This window comes from Daphnia pulicaria, unplaced genomic scaffold (assembly GCF_021234035.1).
Source record: "Daphnia pulicaria isolate SC F1-1A unplaced genomic scaffold, SC_F0-13Bv2 h1tg000068l, whole genome shotgun sequence".
NCBI classification, from domain to species: Eukaryota; Metazoa; Arthropoda; class Branchiopoda; order Diplostraca; family Daphniidae; genus Daphnia; species Daphnia pulicaria.
The window spans coordinates 364,287-381,316 of record NW_025804788.1 but is presented as its reverse complement, the minus strand read 5'-3'; the positions used below and the strand labels follow the sequence as shown (position 1 = coordinate 381,316).

Here is a 17,030-nt window from a genome sequence, read left to right as displayed (position 1 = left end):
TCGTAGATCAAAAATTTCAATGACATAGGGATAGGTTCAATTCATCTATAGGAATGATTCTGGATGAATTTCATTGCGAGATTTTCAAAGTTGATCGCGCTTTTTATTCGCGATGGTTACCAGTCCAAATTCAATGAACAAACATTTCTGTCACTTTGAAGTGATTTTCTATTCATCCATTGGGACTGGGAGGGTAAATTTTCATTTTTGAATGTCAACGGCCATATCACGTAGAACGCACCTGGTCTCGTCAGCTCCCAGAAGTTAAGTTACGTCGAGTCCCGTTAGTACTTGGAAGGGTGACCGCTTGGGAATACGGGATGTCGTTGGCGATGGATAGTTTGTTTTCAATAACAAATTTCTTGACATTTTTTTTCAATCACGATGGTTACCAGTCCAATTTCGTAGATGAAACATTTCAATGCCTTAGAGATAGGTTCAATTCATCTTTAAGAATGATTCTGGATCAATTCCATTGAGAGTTTGTCAAATTTTATCGCGTTATTAATCGTGATGGTTACCAGTCCAAATTCGTAGATCAAAAATTTCAATGACATAGGGATAGGTTCAATTCATCTATAGGAATGATTCTGGATGAATTTCATTGCGAGTTTTTCAAAGTTGATCGCGCTTTTTATTCGCGATGGTTACCAGTCCAAATTCAATGAAAAAACATTTCTGTCACTTTGAAGTGATTTTCTATTCATCCATTGGGAATGGGAGGGTAAATTTTCATTTTTGAATGTCAACGGCCATATCACGTAGAACGCACCTGGTCTCGTCAGCTCCCAGAAGTTAAGTTACGTCGAGTCCCGTTAGTACTTGGAAGGGTGACCGCTTGGGAATACGGGATGTCGTTGGCGATGAATAGTTTGATTTCAATAAAAAATTTCTTGAAATTTTTTTTCAATAACGATGGTTACCAGTCCAATTTCGTAGATGAAACATTTCAATGCCTTAGAGATAGGTTCAATTCATCTATAAGAATGATTCTGGATCAATTCCATTGAGAGTTTGTCAAATTTTATCGCGTTATTAATCGTGATGGTTACCAGTCCAAATTCGTAGATCAAAAATTTCAATGACATAGGGATAGGTTCAATTCATCTATAGGAATGATTCTGGATGAATTTCATTGCGAGATTTTCAAAGTTGATCGCGCTTTTTATTCGCGATGGTTACCAGTCCAAATTCAATGAACAAACATTTCTGTCACTTTGAAGTGATTTTCTATTCATCCATTGGGACTGGGAGGGTAAATTTTCATTTTTGAATGTCAACGGCCATATCACGTAGAACGCACCTGGTCTCGTCAGCTCCCAGAAGTTAAGTTACGTCGAGTCCCGTTAGTACTTGGAAGGGTGACCGCTTGGGAATACGGGATGTCGTTGGCGATGGATAGTTTGTTTTCAATAACAAATTTCTTGACATTTTTTTTCAATCACGATGGTTACCAGTCCAATTTCGTAGATGAAACATTTCAATGCCTTAGAGATAGGTTCAATTCATCTTTAAGAATGATTCTGGATCAATTCCATTGAGAGTTTGTCAAATTTTATCGCGTTATTAATCGTGATGGTTACCAGTCCAAATTCGTAGATCAAAAATTTCAATGACATAGGGATAGGTTCAATTCATCTATAGGAATGATTCTGGATGAATTTCATTGCGAGTTTTTCAAAGTTGATCGCGCTTTTTATTCGCGATGGTTACCAGTCCAAATTCAATGAAAAAACATTTCTGTCACTTTGAAGTGATTTTCTATTCATCCATTGGGAATGGGAGGGTAAATTTTCATTTTTGAATGTCAACGGCCATATCACGTAGAACGCACCTGGTCTCGTCAGCTCCCAGAAGTTAAGTTACGTCGAGTCCCGTTAGTACTTGGAAGGGTGACCGCTTGGGAATACGGGATGTCGTTGGCGATGAATAGTTTGATTTCAATAAAAAATTTCTTGAAATTTTTTTTCAATAACGATGGTTACCAGTCCAATTTCGTAGATGAAACATTTCAATGCCTTAGAGATAGGTTCAATTCATCTATAAGAATGATTCTGGATCAATTCCATTGAGAGTTTGTCAAATTTTATCGCGTTATTAATCGTGATGGTTACCAGTCCAAATTCGTAGATCAAAAATTTCAATGACATAGGGATAGGTTCAATTCATCTATAGGAATGATTCTGGATGAATTTCATTGCGAGATTTTCAAAGTTGATCGCGCTTTTTATTCGCGATGGTTACCAGTCCAAATTCAATGAACAAACATTTCTGTCACTTTGAAGTGATTTTCTATTCATCCATTGGGAATGGGAGGGTAAATTTTCATTTTTGAATGTCAACGGCCATATCACGTAGAACGCACCTGGTCTCGTCAGCTCCCAGAAGTTAAGTTACGTCGAGTCCCGTTAGTACTTGGAAGGGTGACCGCTTGGGAATACGGGATGTCGTTGGCGATGGATAGTTTGTTTTCAATAACAAATTTCTTGACATTTTTTTTCAATCACGATGGTTACCAGTCCAATTTCGTAGATGAAACATTTCAATGCCTTAGAGATAGGTTCAATTCATCTATAAGAATGATTCTGGATCAATTCCATTGAGAGTTTGTCAAATTTTATCGCGTTTTTTAATCGTGATGGTTACCAGTCCAAATTCGTAGATCAAAAATTTCAATGACATAGGGATAGGTTCAATTCATCTATAGGAATGATTCTGGATGAATTTCATTGCGAGTTTTTCAAAGTTGATCGCGCTTTTTATTCGCGATGGTTACCAGTCCAAATTCAATGAAAAAACATTTCTGTCACTTTGAAGTGATTTTCTATTCATCCATTGGGAATGGGAGGGTAAATTTTCATTTTTGAATGTCAACGGCCATATCACGTAGAACGCACCTGGTCTCGTCAGCTCCCAGAAGTTAAGTTACGTCGAGTCCCGTTAGTACTTGGAAGGGTGACCGCTTGGGAATACGGGATGTCGTTGGCGATGGATAGTTTGTTTTCAATAACAAATTTCTTGACATTTTTTTTCAATCACGATGGTTACCAGTCCAATTTCGTAGATGAAACATTTCAATGCCTTAGAGATAGGTTCAATTCATCTTTAAGAATGATTCTGGATCAATTCCATTGAGAGTTTGTCAAATTTTATCGCGTTATTAATCGTGATGGTTACCAGTCCAAATTCGTAGATCAAAAATTTCAATGACATAGGGATAGGTTCAATTCATCTATAGGAATGATTCTGGATGAATTTCATTGCGAGTTTTTCAAAGTTGATCGCGCTTTTTATTCGCGATGGTTACCAGTCCAAATTCAATGAAAAAACATTTCTGTCACTTTGAAGTGATTTTCTATTCATCCATTGGGAATGGGAGGGTAAATTTTCATTTTTGAATGTCAACGGCCATATCACGTAGAACGCACCTGGTCTCGTCAGCTCCCAGAAGTTAAGTTACGTCGAGTCCCGTTAGTACTTGGAAGGGTGACCGCTTGGGAATACGGGATGTCGTTGGCGATGAATAGTTTGATTTCAATAAAAAATTTCTTGAAATTTTTTTTCAATAACGATGGTTACCAGTCCAATTTCGTAGATGAAACATTTCAATGCCTTAGAGATAGGTTCAATTCATCTATAAGAATGATTCTGGATCAATTCCATTGAGAGTTTGTCAAATTTTATCGCGTTATTAATCGTGATGGTTACCAGTCCAAATTCGTAGATCAAAAATTTCAATGACATAGGGATAGGTTCAATTCATCTATAGGAATGATTCTGGATGAATTTCATTGCGAGATTTTCAAAGTTGATCGCGCTTTTTATTCGCGATGGTTACCAGTCCAAATTCAATGAAAAAACATTTCTGTCACTTTGAAGTGATTTTCTATTCATCCATTGGGAATGGGAGGGTAAATTTTCATTTTTGAATGTCAACGGCCATATCACGTAGAACGCACCTGGTCTCGTCAGCTCCCAGAAGTTAAGTTACGTCGAGTCTCGTTAGTACTTGGAAGGGTGACCGCTTGGGAATACGGGATGTCGTTGGCGATGAATAGTTTGATTTCAATAAAAAATTTCTTGAAATTTTTTTTCAATAACGATGGTTACCAGTCCAATTTCGTAGATGAAACATTTCAATGCCTTAGAGATAGGTTCAATTCATCTATAAGAATGATTCTGGATCAATTCCATTGAGAGTTTGTCAAATTTTATCGCGTTATTAATCGTGATGGTTACCAGTCCAAATTCGTAGATCAAAAATTTCAATGACATAGGGATAGGTTCAATTCATCTATAGGAATGATTCTGGATGAATTTCATTGCGAGTTTTTCAAAGTTGATCGCGCTTTTTATTCGCGATGGTTACCAGTCCAAATTCAATGAACAAACATTTCTGTCACTTTGAAGTGATTTTCTATTCATCCATTGGGACTGGGAGGGTAAATTTTCATTTTTGAATGTCAACGGCCATATCACGTAGAACGCACCTGGTCTCGTCAGCTCCCAGAAGTTAAGTTACGTCGAGTCCCGTTAGTACTTGGAAGGGTGACCGCTTGGGAATACGGGATGTCGTTGGCGATGGATAGTTTGTTTTCAATAACAAATTTCTTGACATTTTTTTTCAATCACGATGGTTACCAGTCCAATTTCGTAGATGAAACATTTCAATGCCTTAGAGATAGGTTCAATTCATCTATAAGAATGATTCTGGATCAATTCCATTGAGAGTTTGTCAAATTTTATCGCGTTATTAATCGTGATGGTTACCAGTCCAAATTCGTAGATCAAAAATTTCAATGACATAGGGATAGGTTCAATTCATCTATAGGAATGATTCTGGATGAATTTCATTGCGAGATTTTCAAAGTTGATCGCGCTTTTTATTCGCGATGGTTACCAGTCCAAATTCAATGAACAAACATTTCTGTCACTTTGAAGTGATTTTCTATTCATCCATTGGGACTGGGAGGGTAAATTTTCATTTTTGAATGTCAACGGCCATATCACGTAGAACGCACCTGGTCTCGTCAGCTCCCAGAAGTTAAGTTACGTCGAGTCCCGTTAGTACTTGGAAGGGTGACCGCTTGGGAATACGGGATGTCGTTGGCGATGGATAGTTTGTTTTCAATAACAAATTTCTTGACATTTTTTTTCAATCACGATGGTTACCAGTCCAATTTCGTAGATGAAACATTTCAATGCCTTAGAGATAGGTTCAATTCATCTATAAGAATGATTCTGGATCAATTCCATTGAGAGTTTGTCAAATTTTATCGCGTTATTAATCGTGATGGTTACCAGTCCAAATTCGTAGATCAAAAATTTCAATGACATAGGGATAGGTTCAATTCATCTATAGGAATGATTCTGGATGAATTTCATTGCGAGATTTTCAAAGTTGATCGCGCTTTTTATTCGCGATGGTTACCAGTCCAAATTCAATGAACAAACATTTCTGTCACTTTGAAGTGATTTTCTATTCATCCATTGGGACTGGGAGGGTAAATTTTCATTTTTGAATGTCAACGGCCATATCACGTAGAACGCACCTGGTCTCGTCAGCTCCCAGAAGTTAAGTTACGTCGAGTCCCGTTAGTACTTGGAAGGGTGACCGCTTGGGAATACGGGATGTCGTTGGCGATGGATAGTTTGTTTTCAATAACAAATTTCTTGACATTTTTTTTCAATCACGATGGTTACCAGTCCAATTTCGTAGATGAAACATTTCAATGCCTTAGAGATAGGTTCAATTCATCTATAAGAATGATTCTGGATCAATTCCATTGAGAGTTTGTCAAATTTTATCGCGTTTTTTAATCGTGATGGTTACCAGTCCAAATTCGTAGATCAAAAATTTCAATGACATAGGGATAGGTTCAATTCATCTATAGGAATGATTCTGGATGAATTTCATTGCGAGTTTTTCAAAGTTGATCGCGCTTTTTATTCGCGATGGTTACCAGTCCAAATTCAATGAACAAACATTTCTGTCACTTTGAAGTGATTTTCTATTCATCCATTGGGACTGGGAGGGTAAATTTTCATTTTTGAATGTCAACGGCCATATCACGTAGAACGCACCTGGTCTCGTCAGCTCCCAGAAGTTAAGTTACGTCGAGTCCCGTTAGTACTTGGAAGGGTGACCGCTTGGGAATACGGGATGTCGTTGGCGATGGATAGTTTGTTTTCAATAACAAATTTCTTGACATTTTTTTTCAATCACGATGGTTACCAGTCCAATTTCGTAGATGAAACATTTCAATGCCTTAGAGATAGGTTCAATTCATCTATAAGAATGATTCTGGATCAATTCCATTGAGAGTTTGTCAAATTTTATCGCGTTATTAATCGTGATGGTTACCAGTCCAAATTCGTAGATCAAAAATTTCAATGACATAGGGATAGGTTCAATTCATCTATAGGAATGATTCTGGATGAATTTCATTGCGAGATTTTCAAAGTTGATCGCGCTTTTTATTCGCGATGGTTACCAGTCCAAATTCAATGAACAAACATTTCTGTCACTTTGAAGTGATTTTCTATTCATCCATTGGGACTGGGAGGGTAAATTTTCATTTTTGAATGTCAACGGCCATATCACGTAGAACGCACCTGGTCTCGTCAGCTCCCAGAAGTTAAGTTACGTCGAGTCCCGTTAGTACTTGGAAGGGTGACCGCTTGGGAATACGGGATGTCGTTGGCGATGGATAGTTTGTTTTCAATAACAAATTTCTTGACATTTTTTTTCAATCACGATGGTTACCAGTCCAATTTCGTAGATGAAACATTTCAATGCCTTAGAGATAGGTTCAATTCATCTATAAGAATGATTCTGGATCAATTCCATTGAGAGTTTGTCAAATTTTATCGCGTTTTTTAATCGTGATGGTTACCAGTCCAAATTCGTAGATCAAAAATTTCAATGACATAGGGATAGGTTCAATTCATCTATAGGAATGATTCTGGATGAATTTCATTGCGAGTTTTTCAAAGTTGATCGCGCTTTTTATTCGCGATGGTTACCAGTCCAAATTCAATGAACAAACATTTCTGTCACTTTGAAGTGATTTTCTATTCATCCATTGGGAATGGGAGGGTAAATTTTCATTTTTGAATGTCAACGGCCATATCACGTAGAACGCACCTGGTCTCGTCAGCTCCCAGAAGTTAAGTTACGTCGAGTCCCGTTAGTACTTGGAAGGGTGACCGCTTGGGAATACGGGATGTCGTTGGCGATGAATAGTTTGATTTCAATAAAAAATCTCTTGAAATTTTTTTTCAATAACGATGGTTACCAGTCCAATTTCGTAGATGAAACATTTCAATGCCTTAGAGATAGGTTCAATTCATCTATAAGAATGATTCTGGATCAATTCCATTGAGAGTTTGTCAAATTTTATCGCGTTATTAATCGTGATGGTTACCAGTCCAAATTCGTAGATCAAAAATTTCAATGACATAGGGATAGGTTCAATTCATCTATAGGAATGATTCTGGATGAATTTCATTGCGAGATTTTCAAAGTTGATCGCGCTTTTTATTCGCGATGGTTACCAGTCCAAATTCAATGAACAAACATTTCTGTCACTTTGAAGTGATTTTCTATTCATCCATTGGGACTGGGAGGGTAAATTTTCATTTTTGAATGTCAACGGCCATATCACGTAGAACGCACCTGGTCTCGTCAGCTCCCAGAAGTTAAGTTACGTCGAGTCCCGTTAGTACTTGGAAGGGTGACCGCTTGGGAATACGGGATGTCGTTGGCGATGGATAGTTTGTTTTCAATAACAAATTTCTTGACATTTTTTTTCAATCACGATGGTTACCAGTCCAATTTCGTAGATGAAACATTTCAATGCCTTAGAGATAGGTTCAATTCATCTATAAGAATGATTCTGGATCAATTCCATTGAGAGTTTGTCAAATTTTATCGCGTTTTTTAATCGTGATGGTTACCAGTCCAAATTCGTAGATCAAAAATTTCAATGACATAGGGATAGGTTCAATTCATCTATAGGAATGATTCTGGATGAATTTCATTGCGAGTTTTTCAAAGTTGATCGCGCTTTTTATTCGCGATGGTTACCAGTCCAAATTCAATGAACAAACATTTCTGTCACTTTGAAGTGATTTTCTATTCATCCATTGGGACTGGGAGGGTAAATTTTCATTTTTGAATGTCAACGGCCATATCACGTAGAACGCACCTGGTCTCGTCAGCTCCCAGAAGTTAAGTTACGTCGAGTCCCGTTAGTACTTGGAAGGGTGACCGCTTGGGAATACGGGATGTCGTTGGCGATGGATAGTTTGTTTTCAATAACAAATTTCTTGACATTTTTTTTCAATCACGATGGTTACCAGTCCAATTTCGTAGATGAAACATTTCAATGCCTTAGAGATAGGTTCAATTCATCTATAAGAATGATTCTGGATCAATTCCATTGAGAGTTTGTCAAATTTTATCGCGTTATTAATCGTGATGGTTACCAGTCCAAATTCGTAGATCAAAAATTTCAATGACATAGGGATAGGTTCAATTCATCTATAGGAATGATTCTGGATGAATTTCATTGCGAGATTTTCAAAGTTGATCGCGCTTTTTATTCGCGATGGTTACCAGTCCAAATTCAATGAACAAACATTTCTGTCACTTTGAAGTGATTTTCTATTCATCCATTGGGACTGGGAGGGTAAATTTTCATTTTTGAATGTCAACGGCCATATCACGTAGAACGCACCTGGTCTCGTCAGCTCCCAGAAGTTAAGTTACGTCGAGTCCCGTTAGTACTTGGAAGGGTGACCGCTTGGGAATACGGGATGTCGTTGGCGATGGATAGTTTGTTTTCAATAACAAATTTCTTGACATTTTTTTTCAATCACGATGGTTACCAGTCCAATTTCGTAGATGAAACATTTCAATGCCTTAGAGATAGGTTCAATTCATCTATAAGAATGATTCTGGATCAATTCCATTGAGAGTTTGTCAAATTTTATCGCGTTTTTTAATCGTGATGGTTACCAGTCCAAATTCGTAGATCAAAAATTTCAATGACATAGGGATAGGTTCAATTCATCTATAGGAATGATTCTGGATGAATTTCATTGCGAGTTTTTCAAAGTTGATCGCGCTTTTTATTCGCGATGGTTACCAGTCCAAATTCAATGAACAAACATTTCTGTCACTTTGAAGTGATTTTCTATTCATCCATTGGGACTGGGAGGGTAAATTTTCATTTTTGAATGTCAACGGCCATATCACGTAGAACGCACCTGGTCTCGTCAGCTCCCAGAAGTTAAGTTACGTCGAGTCCCGTTAGTACTTGGAAGGGTGACCGCTTGGGAATACGGGATGTCGTTGGCGATGGATAGTTTGTTTTCAATAACAAATTTCTTGACATTTTTTTTCAATCACGATGGTTACCAGTCCAATTTCGTAGATGAAACATTTCAATGCCTTAGAGATAGGTTCAATTCATCTATAAGAATGATTCTGGATCAATTCCATTGAGAGTTTGTCAAATTTTATCGCGTTATTAATCGTGATGGTTACCAGTCCAAATTCGTAGATCAAAAATTTCAATGACATAGGGATAGGTTCAATTCATCTATAGGAATGATTCTGGATGAATTTCATTGCGAGATTTTCAAAGTTGATCGCGCTTTTTATTCGCGATGGTTACCAGTCCAAATTCAATGAACAAACATTTCTGTCACTTTGAAGTGATTTTCTATTCATCCATTGGGACTGGGAGGGTAAATTTTCATTTTTGAATGTCAACGGCCATATCACGTAGAACGCACCTGGTCTCGTCAGCTCCCAGAAGTTAAGTTACGTCGAGTCCCGTTAGTACTTGGAAGGGTGACCGCTTGGGAATACGGGATGTCGTTGGCGATGGATAGTTTGTTTTCAATAACAAATTTCTTGACATTTTTTTTCAATCACGATGGTTACCAGTCCAATTTCGTAGATGAAACATTTCAATGCCTTAGAGATAGGTTCAATTCATCTATAAGAATGATTCTGGATCAATTCCATTGAGAGTTTGTCAAATTTTATCGCGTTTTTTAATCGTGATGGTTACCAGTCCAAATTCGTAGATCAAAAATTTCAATGACATAGGGATAGGTTCAATTCATCTATAGGAATGATTCTGGATGAATTTCATTGCGAGTTTTTCAAAGTTGATCGCGCTTTTTATTCGCGATGGTTACCAGTCCAAATTCAATGAACAAACATTTCTGTCACTTTGAAGTGATTTTCTATTCATCCATTGGGAATGGGAGGGTAAATTTTCATTTTTGAATGTCAACGGCCATATCACGTAGAACGCACCTGGTCTCGTCAGCTCCCAGAAGTTAAGTTACGTCGAGTCCCGTTAGTACTTGGAAGGGTGACCGCTTGGGAATACGGGATGTCGTTGGCGATGAATAGTTTGATTTCAATAAAAAATCTCTTGAAATTTTTTTTCAATAACGATGGTTACCAGTCCAATTTCGTAGATGAAACATTTCAATGCCTTAGAGATAGGTTCAATTCATCTATAAGAATGATTCTGGATCAATTCCATTGAGAGTTTGTCAAATTTTATCGCGTTATTAATCGTGATGGTTACCAGTCCAAATTCGTAGATCAAAAATTTCAATGACATAGGGATAGGTTCAATTCATCTATAGGAATGATTCTGGATGAATTTCATTGCGAGATTTTCAAAGTTGATCGCGCTTTTTATTCGCGATGGTTACCAGTCCAAATTCAATGAACAAACATTTCTGTCACTTTGAAGTGATTTTCTATTCATCCATTGGGACTGGGAGGGTAAATTTTCATTTTTGAATGTCAACGGCCATATCACGTAGAACGCACCTGGTCTCGTCAGCTCCCAGAAGTTAAGTTACGTCGAGTCCCGTTAGTACTTGGAAGGGTGACCGCTTGGGAATACGGGATGTCGTTGGCGATGGATAGTTTGTTTTCAATAACAAATTTCTTGACATTTTTTTTCAATCACGATGGTTACCAGTCCAATTTCGTAGATGAAACATTTCAATGCCTTAGAGATAGGTTCAATTCATCTATAAGAATGATTCTGGATCAATTCCATTGAGAGTTTGTCAAATTTTATCGCGTTTTTTAATCGTGATGGTTACCAGTCCAAATTCGTAGATCAAAAATTTCAATGACATAGGGATAGGTTCAATTCATCTATAGGAATGATTCTGGATGAATTTCATTGCGAGTTTTTCAAAGTTGATCGCGCTTTTTATTCGCGATGGTTACCAGTCCAAATTCAATGAACAAACATTTCTGTCACTTTGAAGTGATTTTCTATTCATCCATTGGGAATGGGAGGGTAAATTTTCATTTTTGAATGTCAACGGCCATATCACGTAGAACGCACCTGGTCTCGTCAGCTCCCAGAAGTTAAGTTACGTCGAGTCCCGTTAGTACTTGGAAGGGTGACCGCTTGGGAATACGGGATGTCGTTGGCGATGGATAGTTTGTTTTCAATAACAAATTTCTTGACATTTTTTTTCAATCACGATGGTTACCAGTCCAATTTCGTAGATGAAACATTTCAATGCCTTAGAGATAGGTTCAATTCATCTATAAGAATGATTCTGGATCAATTCCATTGAGAGTTTGTCAAATTTTATCGCGTTATTAATCGTGATGGTTACCAGTCCAAATTCGTAGATCAAAAATTTCAATGACATAGGGATAGGTTCAATTCATCTATAGGAATGATTCTGGATGAATTTCATTGCGAGTTTTTCAAAGTAGATCGCGCTTTTTATTCGCGATGGTTACCAGTCCAAATTCAATGAACAAACATTTCTGTCACTTTGAAGTGATTTTCTATTCATCCATTGGGAATGGGAGGGTAAATTTTCATTTTTGAATGTCAACGGCCATATCACGTAGAACGCACCTGGTCTCGTCAGCTCCCAGAAGTTAAGTTACGTCGAGTCCCGTTAGTACTTGGAAGGGTGACCGCTTGGGAATACGGGATGTCGTTGGCGATGGATAGTTTGTTTTCAATAACAAATTTCTTGACATTTTTTTTCAATCACGATGGTTACCAGTCCAATTTCGTAGATGAAACATTTCAATGCCTTAGAGATAGGTTCAATTCATCTATAAGAATGATTCTGGATCAATTCCATTGAGAGTTTGTCAAATTTTATCGCGTTATTAATCGTGATGGTTACCAGTCCAAATTCGTAGATCAAAAATTTCAATGACATAGGGATAGGTTCAATTCATCTATAGGAATGATTCTGGATGAATTTCATTGCGAGTTTTTCAAAGTAGATCGCGCTTTTTATTCGCGATGGTTACCAGTCCAAATTCAATGAACAAACATTTCTGTCACTTTGAAGTGATTTTCTATTCATCCATTGGGAATGGGAGGGTAAATTTTCATTTTTGAATGTCAACGGCCATATCACGTAGAACGCACCTGGTCTCGTCAGCTCCCAGAAGTTAAGTTACGTCGAGTCCCGTTAGTACTTGGAAGGGTGACCGCTTGGGAATACGGGATGTCGTTGGCGATGAATAGTTTGATTTCAATAAAAAATTTCTTGAAATTTTTTTTCAATAACGATGGTTACCAGTCCAATTTCGTAGATGAAACATTTCAATGCCTTAGAGATAGGTTCAATTCATCTATAAGAATGATTCTGGATCAATTCTATTGAGAGTTTGTCAAATTTTATCGCGTTATTAATCGTGATGGTTACCAGTCCAAATTCGTAGATCAAAAATTTCAATGACATAGGGATAGGTTCAATTCATCTATAGGAATGATTCTGGATGAATTTCATTGCGAGTTTTTCAAAGTTGATCGCGCTTTTTATTCGCGATGGTTACCAGTCCAAATTCAATGAACAAACATTTCTGTCACTTTGAAGTGATTTTCTATTCATCCATTGGGAATGGGAGGGTAAATTTTCATTTTTGAATGTCAACGGCCATATCACGTAGAACGCACCTGGTCTCGTCAGCTCCCAGAAGTTAAGTTACGTCGAGTTCCGTTAGTACTTGGAAGGGTGACCGCTTGGGAATACGGGATGTCGTTGGCGATGGATAGTTTGTTTTCAATAACAAATTTCTTTACATTTTTTTCAATCACGATGGTTACCAGTCCAAATTCGTAGATCAAAAATTTCAATGACATAGGGATAGGTTCAATTCATCTATAGGAATGATTCTGGATGAATTTCATTGCGAGTTTTTCAAAGTAGATCGCGCTTTTTATTCGCGATGGTTACCAGTCCAAATTCAATGAACAAACATTTCTGTCACTTTGAAGTGATTTTCTATTCATCCATTGGGAATGGGAGGGTAAATTTTCATTTTTGAATGTCAACGGCCATATCACGTAGAACGCACCTGGTCTCGTCAGCTCCCAGAAGTTAAGTTACGTCGAGTCCCGTTAGTACTTGGAAGGGTGACCGCTTGGGAATACGGGATGTCGTTGGCGATGAATAGTTTGATTTCAATAAAAAATTTCTTGAAATTTTTTTTCAATAACGATGGTTACCAGTCCAATTTCGTAGATGAAACATTTCAATGCCTTAGAGATAGGTTCAATTCATCTATAAGAATGATTCTGGATCAATTCTATTGAGAGTTTGTCAAATTTTATCGCGTTATTAATCGTGATGGTTACCAGTCCAAATTCGTAGATCAAAAATTTCAATGACATAGGGATAGGTTCAATTCATCTATAGGAATGATTCTGGATGAATTTCATTGCGAGTTTTTCAAAGTTGATCGCGCTTTTTATTCGCGATGGTTACCAGTCCAAATTCAATGAACAAACATTTCTGTCACTTTGAAGTGATTTTCTATTCATCCATTGGGAATGGGAGGGTAAATTTTCATTTTTGAATGTCAACGGCCATATCACGTAGAACGCACCTGGTCTCGTCAGCTCCCAGAAGTTAAGTTACGTCGAGTTCCGTTAGTACTTGGAAGGGTGACCGCTTGGGAATACGGGATGTCGTTGGCGATGGATAGTTTGTTTTCAATAACAAATTTCTTTACATTTTTTTCAATCACGATGGTTACCAGTCCAATTTCGTAGATGAAACATTTCAATGCCTTAGAGATAGGTTCAATTCATCTATAAGAATGATTCTGGATCAATTCCATTGAGAGTTTGTCAAATTTTATCGCGTTATTAATCGTGATGGTTACCAGTCCAAATTCGTAGATCAAAAATTTCAATGACATAGGGATAGGTTCAATTCATCTATAGGAATGATTCTGGATGAATTTCATTGCGAGTTTTTCAAAGTTGATCGCGCTTTTTATTCGCGATGGTTACCAGTCCAAATTCAATGAACAAACATTTCTGTCACTTTGAAGTGATTTTCTATTCATCCATTGGGAATGGGAGGGTAAATTTTCATTTTTGAATGTCAACGGCCATATCACGTAGAACGCACCTGGTCTCGTCAGCTCCCAGAAGTTAAGTTACGTCGAGTCCCGTTAGTACTTGGAAGGGTGACCGCTTGGGAATACGGGATGTCGTTGGCGATGGATAGTTTGTTTTCAATAACAAATTTCTTGACATTTTTTTTCAATCACGATGGTTACCAGTCCAATTTCGTAGATGAAACATTTCAATGCCTTAGAGATAGGTTCAATTCATCTATAAGAATGATTCTGGATCAATTCCATTGAGAGTTTGTCAAATTTTATCGCGTTATTAATCGTGATGGTTACCAGTCCAAATTCGTAGATCAAAAATTTCAATGACATAGGGATAGGTTCAATTCATCTATAGGAATGATTCTGGATGAATTTCATTGCGAGTTTTTCAAAGTAGATCGCGCTTTTTATTCGCGATGGTTACCAGTCCAAATTCAATGAACAAACATTTCTGTCACTTTGAAGTGATTTTCTATTCATCCATTGGGAATGGGAGGGTAAATTTTCATTTTTGAATGTCAACGGCCATATCACGTAGAACGCACCTGGTCTCGTCAGCTCCCAGAAGTTAAGTTACGTCGAGTCCCGTTAGTACTTGGAAGGGTGACCGCTTGGGAATACGGGATGTCGTTGGCGATGAATAGTTTGATTTCAATAAAAAATTTCTTGAAATTTTTTTTCAATAACGATGGTTACCAGTCCAATTTCGTAGATGAAACATTTCAATGCCTTAGAGATAGGTTCAATTCATCTATAAGAATGATTCTGGATCAATTCTATTGAGAGTTTGTCAAATTTTATCGCGTTATTAATCGTGATGGTTACCAGTCCAAATTCGTAGATCAAAAATTTCAATGACATAGGGATAGGTTCAATTCATCTATAGGAATGATTCTGGATGAATTTCATTGCGAGTTTTTCAAAGTTGATCGCGCTTTTTATTCGCGATGGTTACCAGTCCAAATTCAATGAACAAACATTTCTGTCACTTTGAAGTGATTTTCTATTCATCCATTGGGAATGGGAGGGTAAATTTTCATTTTTGAATGTCAACGGCCATATCACGTAGAACGCACCTGGTCTCGTCAGCTCCCAGAAGTTAAGTTACGTCGAGTTCCGTTAGTACTTGGAAGGGTGACCGCTTGGGAATACGGGATGTCGTTGGCGATGGATAGTTTGTTTTCAATAACAAATTTCTTTACATTTTTTTCAATCACGATGGTTACCAGTCCAATTTCGTAGATGAAACATTTCAATGCCTTAGAGATAGGTTCAATTCATCTATAAGAATGATTCTGGATCAATTCCATTGAGAGTTTGTCAAATTTTATCGCGTTATTAATCGTGATGGTTACCAGTCCAAATTCGTAGATCAAAAATTTCAATGACATAGGGATAGGTTCAATTCATCTATAGGAATGATTCTGGATGAATTTCATTGCGAGTTTTTCAAAGTTGATCGCGCTTTTTATTCGCGATGGTTACCAGTCCAAATTCAATGAACAAACATTTCTGTCACTTTGAAGTGATTTTCTATTCATCCATTGGGACTGGGAGGGTAAATTTTCATTTTTGAATGTCAACGGCCATATCACGTAGAACGCACCTGGTCTCGTCAGCTCCCAGAAGTTAAGTTACGTCGAGTTCCGTTAGTACTTGGAAGGGTGACCGCTTGGGAATACGGGATGTCGTTGGCGATGGATAGTTTGTTTTCAATAACAAATTTCTTTACATTTTTTTCAATCACGATGGTTACCAGTCCAATTTCGTAGATGAAACATTTCAATGCCTTAGAGATAGGTTCAATTCATCTATAAGAATGATTCTGGATCAATTCCATTGAGAGTTTGTCAAATTTTATCGCGTTATTAATCGTGATGGTTACCAGTCCAAATTCGTAGATCAAAAATTTCAATGACATAGGGATAGGTTCAATTCATCTATAGGAATGATTCTGGATGAATTTCATTGCGAGTTTTTCAAAGTTGATCGCGCTTTTTATTCGCGATGGTTACCAGTCCAAATTCAATGAACAAACATTTCTGTCACTTTGAAGTGATTTTCTATTCATCCATTGGGAATGGGAGGGTAAATTTTCATTTTTGAATGTCAACGGCCATATCACGTAGAACGCACCTGGTCTCGTCAGCTCCCAGAAGTTAAGTTACGTCGAGTCCCGTTAGTACTTGGAAGGGTGACCGCTTGGGAATACGGGATGTCGTTGGCGATGAATAGTTTAATTTCAATAAAAAATTTCTTCAAGCGATGAATAGCTTGTTTTCAATAAAAAATTTCTTGAAATTTTTTTTCAATAACGATGGTTACGTTTTTGTCCAATTTCGTAGATGAAACATTTCAATGCCTTAGAGATAGGTTCAATTCATCTATAAGAATGATTCTGGATCAATTCCATTGAGAGTTTGTCAAATTTTATCGCGTTATTAATCGTGATGGTTACCAGTCCAAATTCGTAGATCAAAAATTTCAATGACATAGGGATAGGTTCAATTCATCTATAGGAATGATTCTGGATGAATTTCATTGCGAGATTTTCAAAGTTGATCGCGCTTTTTATTCGCGATGGTTACCA

The 17,030-nt window shown here is 37.4% G+C and overlaps 32 pseudogenes; all 32 read left to right on the top strand.

The window, feature by feature from the left end:
• Nucleotides 1-213: 213 nt before the first annotated feature.
• Nucleotides 214-332, top strand: LOC124318644 (annotated as a pseudogene).
• A 412-nt stretch (nucleotides 333-744) lies between these two features.
• LOC124318643 lies at nucleotides 745-863 on the top strand (annotated as a pseudogene).
• A 412-nt stretch (nucleotides 864-1,275) lies between these two features.
• On the top strand, nucleotides 1,276-1,394 carry LOC124318641 (annotated as a pseudogene).
• Nucleotides 1,395-1,806: 412 nt separating this feature from the next.
• LOC124318640 lies at nucleotides 1,807-1,925 on the top strand (annotated as a pseudogene).
• A 412-nt stretch (nucleotides 1,926-2,337) lies between these two features.
• On the top strand, nucleotides 2,338-2,456 carry LOC124318638 (annotated as a pseudogene).
• A 413-nt stretch (nucleotides 2,457-2,869) lies between these two features.
• Nucleotides 2,870-2,988, top strand: LOC124318637 (annotated as a pseudogene).
• A 412-nt stretch (nucleotides 2,989-3,400) lies between these two features.
• On the top strand, nucleotides 3,401-3,519 carry LOC124318636 (annotated as a pseudogene).
• Nucleotides 3,520-3,931: 412 nt separating this feature from the next.
• Nucleotides 3,932-4,050, top strand: LOC124317990 (annotated as a pseudogene).
• A 412-nt stretch (nucleotides 4,051-4,462) lies between these two features.
• Nucleotides 4,463-4,581, top strand: LOC124318635 (annotated as a pseudogene).
• A 412-nt stretch (nucleotides 4,582-4,993) lies between these two features.
• On the top strand, nucleotides 4,994-5,112 carry LOC124318634 (annotated as a pseudogene).
• A 412-nt stretch (nucleotides 5,113-5,524) lies between these two features.
• LOC124318632 lies at nucleotides 5,525-5,643 on the top strand (annotated as a pseudogene).
• Nucleotides 5,644-6,056: 413 nt separating this feature from the next.
• On the top strand, nucleotides 6,057-6,175 carry LOC124318631 (annotated as a pseudogene).
• A 412-nt stretch (nucleotides 6,176-6,587) lies between these two features.
• On the top strand, nucleotides 6,588-6,706 carry LOC124318630 (annotated as a pseudogene).
• A 413-nt stretch (nucleotides 6,707-7,119) lies between these two features.
• On the top strand, nucleotides 7,120-7,238 carry LOC124318628 (annotated as a pseudogene).
• Nucleotides 7,239-7,650: 412 nt separating this feature from the next.
• Nucleotides 7,651-7,769, top strand: LOC124318627 (annotated as a pseudogene).
• A 413-nt stretch (nucleotides 7,770-8,182) lies between these two features.
• LOC124318626 lies at nucleotides 8,183-8,301 on the top strand (annotated as a pseudogene).
• Nucleotides 8,302-8,713: 412 nt separating this feature from the next.
• On the top strand, nucleotides 8,714-8,832 carry LOC124318625 (annotated as a pseudogene).
• Nucleotides 8,833-9,245: 413 nt separating this feature from the next.
• On the top strand, nucleotides 9,246-9,364 carry LOC124318624 (annotated as a pseudogene).
• A 412-nt stretch (nucleotides 9,365-9,776) lies between these two features.
• LOC124318623 lies at nucleotides 9,777-9,895 on the top strand (annotated as a pseudogene).
• Nucleotides 9,896-10,308: 413 nt separating this feature from the next.
• LOC124318621 lies at nucleotides 10,309-10,427 on the top strand (annotated as a pseudogene).
• Nucleotides 10,428-10,839: 412 nt separating this feature from the next.
• LOC124318620 lies at nucleotides 10,840-10,958 on the top strand (annotated as a pseudogene).
• A 413-nt stretch (nucleotides 10,959-11,371) lies between these two features.
• LOC124318619 lies at nucleotides 11,372-11,490 on the top strand (annotated as a pseudogene).
• A 412-nt stretch (nucleotides 11,491-11,902) lies between these two features.
• LOC124318618 lies at nucleotides 11,903-12,021 on the top strand (annotated as a pseudogene).
• A 412-nt stretch (nucleotides 12,022-12,433) lies between these two features.
• On the top strand, nucleotides 12,434-12,552 carry LOC124318616 (annotated as a pseudogene).
• A 412-nt stretch (nucleotides 12,553-12,964) lies between these two features.
• On the top strand, nucleotides 12,965-13,083 carry LOC124318093 (annotated as a pseudogene).
• Nucleotides 13,084-13,365: 282 nt separating this feature from the next.
• Nucleotides 13,366-13,484, top strand: LOC124318615 (annotated as a pseudogene).
• A 412-nt stretch (nucleotides 13,485-13,896) lies between these two features.
• Nucleotides 13,897-14,015, top strand: LOC124318092 (annotated as a pseudogene).
• Nucleotides 14,016-14,426: 411 nt separating this feature from the next.
• On the top strand, nucleotides 14,427-14,545 carry LOC124318614 (annotated as a pseudogene).
• Nucleotides 14,546-14,957: 412 nt separating this feature from the next.
• Nucleotides 14,958-15,076, top strand: LOC124318613 (annotated as a pseudogene).
• Nucleotides 15,077-15,488: 412 nt separating this feature from the next.
• On the top strand, nucleotides 15,489-15,607 carry LOC124318091 (annotated as a pseudogene).
• Nucleotides 15,608-16,018: 411 nt separating this feature from the next.
• Nucleotides 16,019-16,137, top strand: LOC124318089 (annotated as a pseudogene).
• Nucleotides 16,138-16,548: 411 nt separating this feature from the next.
• LOC124318612 lies at nucleotides 16,549-16,667 on the top strand (annotated as a pseudogene).
• Nucleotides 16,668-17,030: the final 363 nt, after the last annotated feature.